Source organism: Girardinichthys multiradiatus, chromosome 22, assembly GCF_021462225.1.
Source record: "Girardinichthys multiradiatus isolate DD_20200921_A chromosome 22, DD_fGirMul_XY1, whole genome shotgun sequence".
Lineage (NCBI taxonomy): Eukaryota > Metazoa > Chordata > Actinopteri > Cyprinodontiformes > Goodeidae > Girardinichthys > Girardinichthys multiradiatus.
This window is the reverse complement of record NC_061814.1, coordinates 38,240,143-38,246,178: the sequence shown is the minus strand read 5'-3', so window position 1 is coordinate 38,246,178 and position 6,036 is coordinate 38,240,143.

Genomic DNA, 6,036 nt, shown 5'->3' with positions numbered 1-6,036 from the left:
GTGCATTGACAGTAAAAAGACCCCTGATATGTGTTGCACTTGGCAAACGGGTGGCAATTGTTACTAGCATTTAGGCAGGTATGTTCATTTACGCATGTCCCCTCATTGTATACACTTCCCAACACACAAGAGCAACTGTAGGAGCCAGGAACGTTGGTGCACGTCATATTCTTTCCACAAGCTGTGGCCATCTCACATTCATCAATATCATCACAAACAAATCCATCCCCTTGGTATCCATCGTTGCACTGGCAGTGGTAGGAACCATTGGTGTTGCGGCACAAAGCCTGTGAGCTGCAGTTGTTTGGCAGAGTAGCGTTGTCCTCACATTCATTTACATCGTGGCAGTCAAAGCCATCCCCCTCCATGCCCCACGGGCAGACACAGGAGAAAGATCCAGGCATGTTAATGCAGTTGGCAACTGGGTGGCATCCTCCGTTTTGGCATTCATCAATGTCTATAATTTATCCAAAATGGGACAATGTCAGGGAAAGAGCCCCAAATGTGCTAAAAGAAACCTCACAAGACTGTCCGCTTACAGGAACAAGAACAACAGCTCATGCTATGGCAAGAAATGGTAAAGGGTAAGAAACTGATACGTACCAGAGCAGTTCTTCCCGTCACCAGTGTAACCATTTCGACAAAAGCAGGAATAGCTGCCCACTGTGTTGATGCATTGGGCAAATTCACTGCACTCCTGCTGCCTAGTATCACATTCGTTCACATCTGGAAAGGTCATGAACAAACAGTGTGGAAAAACAGAGAAGAACACAAAGGTAAATATATTAGCTATCTAAAGAATGTACAAGGTTAATCAGATGGTTATAAGTTAGCAGAGATCAAGTTTAAGTAGTAAGATCAAACTTTTGAATTAGCTTACTGTACCAAGACAAAACATACACCAATCAGAAATAACATTACGACCAGCAGGGGAACCCTGACTTATGTGTGACTGTCCAGTCCGAAATGCAACAAAGTATGATGTGCTGTGTATTCTGACACCTTTCTATCAACAGAAACAGCAATACCTTCTTCAGCAGTTTGAGCTACTGTAGCTTGTCTGTTGGGGATGACCTTTGCTGCCCATATGCATCAGTGAGCCTGTCTTTGGATGTTGTGGGACTGTCACGGTTGACACGCCTCTTCAATATTGCGTGGCGGACGGGGACAGTGCCTTTGGATTGGCAGACTGGGGTGGTGGTCCCCCTACATAAGAAGGGTGACCGGAGGGTGTGTTCCAACTACAAGGGGATCACACTCCTCAGCCTCCCTGGTAAGGCCTATGCCAGGGTACTGGAGAGGAGAGTCCGGCCGATAGTCGAACCCCGGCTTCAGGAGGAGCAGTGTGGTTTTCATCCCGGCCGTGGAACACTGGTCCAGCTCTATACCCTCTATGGGGTGCTCGAGGGTTCATGGGAGTTTGCCCAACCGGTCCACATGTGTTTTGTGGACCTGGAGAAAGCATTCGACTGTGTCCCTCGTGATACCCTGTGGGGGGTGCTCCGGGAGTATGGAATCGGGGGCCCTTTACTAGGGGCCATCCGATCTCTGTACAAGCGGAGCAGGAGTTTGGTTCGCATTGCCGGCACTAAGTCGGACCTGTTCCCGGTGCATGTTGGACTCCGGCAGGGCTGCCCTTTGTCACCGGTCCTGTTCATAACTTTTATGGACAGGATTTCTAGGTGCAGCCAAGGGCCGGAGAGGGTCTGGTTTGGGGACCAGAGGATTTCGTCTCTTCTTTTTGCAGATGACGTGGCCCTGCTGGCCCCCTCTAGCCAAGACCTACAGCATGCACTGGGGCGGTTCGCAGCCGAGTGTGAAGCGGCTGGGATGAAGGTCAGCTCCTCCAAATCCGAGGCCATGGTACTCGACAGGAAAAGGGTGGCTTGTCCTCTTCAGGTTGGAGGGGAGTTCCTGCCTCAAGTGGAGGAGTTTAAGTATCTCAGAGTCTTGTTGACGAGTGAGGGAAGAATGGAGCGGGAGATCGACAGATGGATCGGTGCGGCTGCCACAGTAATGGGGGCACTGTGCCGGTCCGTTGTGGTGAAGAGAGAGCTGAGCCGAAAAGCGAAGCTCTCGATTTACCGGTCGGTCTACGTTCCTACCCTCAACTATGGCCTTGAACTTTGGGTCATGACCGAAAGAACGAGATCCCGGATACAAGCGGCGGAAATGAGCTTCCTCCGTAGGGTGGCCGGGCAGCCGGGCACTCCCTTAGAGATAGGGTGAGGAGCTCGGCCATCCGGGAGGGGCTCGGAGTAGAGCCGCTACTCCTCCACATCGAGAGGAGCCAGTTGAGGTGGCTCGGGCACGTCCCACCGGGAGGCGCCCCAGGGGACGGCCCAGGACATGCTGGAGGGACTATGTCTCTCGGCTGGCCTGGGAAAGCCTTGGGCTCCCCCCGGAGGAGCTGGAGGACGTGTCTGGGGAGAGGGACGTCTGGGCATCTCTGCTGAGTCTGCTGCCCCCGCAACCCGGTCCCAGATAAAGCGGAAGACGACGAGTACAAGCACGAGTACGAGTACGAGTACGAGGCTTGGCTGCCCATGATCCTGTCCCCAAGTTCACTACTGTTCCTTCTTTGGATCAACTTTGATAGATACTGACCACTGCAGACCAGGAAACACCTTGTAGGAGCTGCAGTTTTTGGAGATCCTTTGACCAATTAGTCTAGGCATTACAATTTGGCTCTTGTCACTTGCTATTTTTAGTGCTTCTAACCCATCAACGTTTAAGACAGAATGTTTTCTGACTGCCTAATATATCCTAGTCATTGACTTGTGCCATGATGAAGAGATAACCAGTGTGTTTCACATTACCATTCATAATGTTATGTCTGATCAGTAAACAATGTTGTCAAAAGGTATTTGCCTCTTGCACATTTCTTTGGTTTTTCCAAGACTGAAATGTTCCAGATCATCACGATATTTTTGTACTAGAAAAGGATACCCTGAGTTAATCCAAAAACAGTTTGCAAGGATTTAGATTTAATTTATTAAGTGAAAAACTATCCAAACCAAACTGAACCAATATGAAATTGCAATATGAAAAACTTGGTGGCAAGAACTGCCATCTTTTACATCGCTGATGAGAAATTAAGGCATTTATTTAAAGTATTTTTTTTATTTTGTCAAATTTAAGTGTTTTATAGCATAAACAGCCTGTTTAAAGCTTTGCCACAACATTTCAATTTATTTTAGTCTGGATTTTCCAATGCCACTCCAAAACCTTAATCTTGCTTTTTTCTTAGCCATTCAAAGGTAGAGTTACTGGTACGCTTTAGAGTAGTATCCTGCTGGATAATCTGAATGCACTTATGCATTGGTTCACAAAATGTAGGCCATGCATTTGGTTTTAGGATTTTCTAAAACAGCAAAGCAGTCACAGGCCATGACAATTCTCTTCAAGTGTAACAGCATGGATTCTTTTAAAAAAATATCACTTTTGTCTCATCCATGCATAAAATGCTTTTCTAAAAGTCTTAGATCAAAATATATGATGTCAAATGTGAAACTAATCTATGTGTTCCTTTTTGGCGAACAGTCGTTGCTGCTTCTTAACTCTTACATGGATGCTGGTTTTCCCTGTCTCTTTCTCATTGTTCAAACATGAACACTGACCTTAACTGAGCCTAGTGAGGCCTGCAGTGGTTTAGATGTTTTTTAGATGCCAGTTGTTTAATTTTGAAAGCCAGCCACTTCTGGGAAGGTTCATCATTGCTCCATGTTTTCTCTGTTTGTGGATTATAGCTATCACTGTGGTTCACTTCAGAACCATAGGCTTAGAAATGCCGTTGTAAATCTTTCCAGACTTATAAACATCAAGACTTTGTTGCTCATCTGTCCTTAAATTTCTTTAGATCAGGTTCTATTTTCTAGATTTCTTCATTCTATAGGTCAGGCGGTAATCATGTCTGGGTGTGGCTGTTAAAACTGCACCAAAAAGTTATCTGTGGTTAACCACAATATACTTATGTAAAATGTAACCGCCCCGTTACATTTTTGCATAGGGCCAGATTGATGTGAATAGATCCTTTCCCCTTAATGATGGAAATAATAAATAAAACTGAATTTTGTATTTATTTGTCTGATATAGTAAGAGGGCCCATACTTTTCTACAGCCCTCCATTCTGTCTTTCCACCTTAATATTACAAAATCAAACATTTAGGCTCAACTTAGACATTATGTTTCATTGTTTTGAATGACAAATATAAGATACAATATTTTTATTACCAGCACACTTCTGCCCGTGGAGAGTGTAGCCTTGTTTGCAGACACAAGAAAATGATCCAGGAGTATTCAAGCACTCAGTTTCATTTTCAGGACAAATATTGTCCAGCTGGCATTCATTGATGTCGGCGCAGGTCACTCCGTTCCCAACAAATCCGATGTCACAAACACACTGATATCCAGAAGGTGAAATGTGGCACAGACCTTTACTATGGCAGGGAGGATTGCATGGTAAAACGGGTGGCACACAAGCGTCATCAGAGGCCAAAGTACCATTCAAACATGAGCAAACATAAGAACCAGGAGAGTTAACACATTGTGAAAAAGAAGGGCAGGTGGTGTTGGAGAGGGAACACTCATTCACATCCTGGCAGGAAAATCCATCGCCTGTGAAACCTTGGTGACAAGAGCAGAAGAAGTCCCCTATAACGTTGGTGCAAATGGCCCTTGGGTGGCATATGCGCTCCACGGCACACTCATCTATGTCCAAACAATGGGAGCCATTCCCTTTAAAGCCTCTTTTACAGGTGCAAGTGTATGACCCAATGGTGTTGAGACATGTGGCATTAAGATGGCATGGTTTGTCTTTGCACTCGTCCCAATCGTCACAGGCCATGATCTTGGCAGGGCGGTTGTACCCAGCCTGGCAAGGGCACTCATAGGACCCATTAGTGTTATTGCAAACTTCGTTCACTCCACATGGATTGCTCTTTTCTGTGCACTCATTGATGTCCTGGCAAATTGTCTTGTTAATCAAGTTAAAACCTGATTGGCACTGGCAAATAAAAGAACCTTGGTTATTGACACATGTTGCTTTGTTTTCACAACCTCCATTATTCACCAGGCACTCATTGATGTCATTGCATTGAGAAACACCATCCCCGGAGTACCCAGTCATACATGTGCAGTTGTAAGAACCAGGTAAGTTGGAGCAAAGGGCCTTTGAGTGGCAGGTTGAAACCAGAGAGCATTCATTTATATCGTCACAGATGAAACCATTTCCCCTGTAGCCTGACAAGCACTGACAAGAAAAGGACCCATGTGAGTTAGTGCAGTTAGCAAAGGGGCTGCAGTGTCCTGCTTTGCATTCATCAATGTCATTGCACTTGGAATTGTTGAATATGAAGCCAATGCCACAGTCACATTTATACAATCCAGGATTGTTCACGCAGGTGGTGAAAGATGGGCAAATGTTTGGAAGTGCACACTCATTAATATCTTCACACCGTTGTCCATCTCCAACAAAACCTGCCAGACATGCGCACTCATAACTGCCTAACCTGTTGATGCAAATAGCCTTGGAGTCACACTCATTGCCTGAAATGCATTCATTTACATCTGCACATATCAGCCCATCTCCTACAAACCCACTTTTGCAGGTACACTGGTATGACCCAACTGAGTTTCTGCAAACTGCAAAAGAACTGCAGATGTTGTTTGCACACTCATCGATGTCGACACAGTTCTGTCCAGCAGATTGAAAGCCACTGTTGCACGTGCAACGGAAGGACCCAGGTGTATTTATACAGCCTGTGTGACCTAATGAGGAAGAACACACACGAGGATTCTCTGAACATTCATCAATGTCCATACACAAGTAGTTTCCATTTCCTTTATAGCCAGCATTACAAGTGCACACATAAGAACCAGGGTTATTGGTGCAGGTTGCATTCCAATGGCAGTTTCGTTGGTCTGCGCATTCGTTAATATCTGTGCATTGGAAGCCATCACCTCTGAACCCTGGATTACATCGACAGCTTCGCCCACCATCCAAATTAGTGCAGAGTGCATAAAGGTGGCACTCCC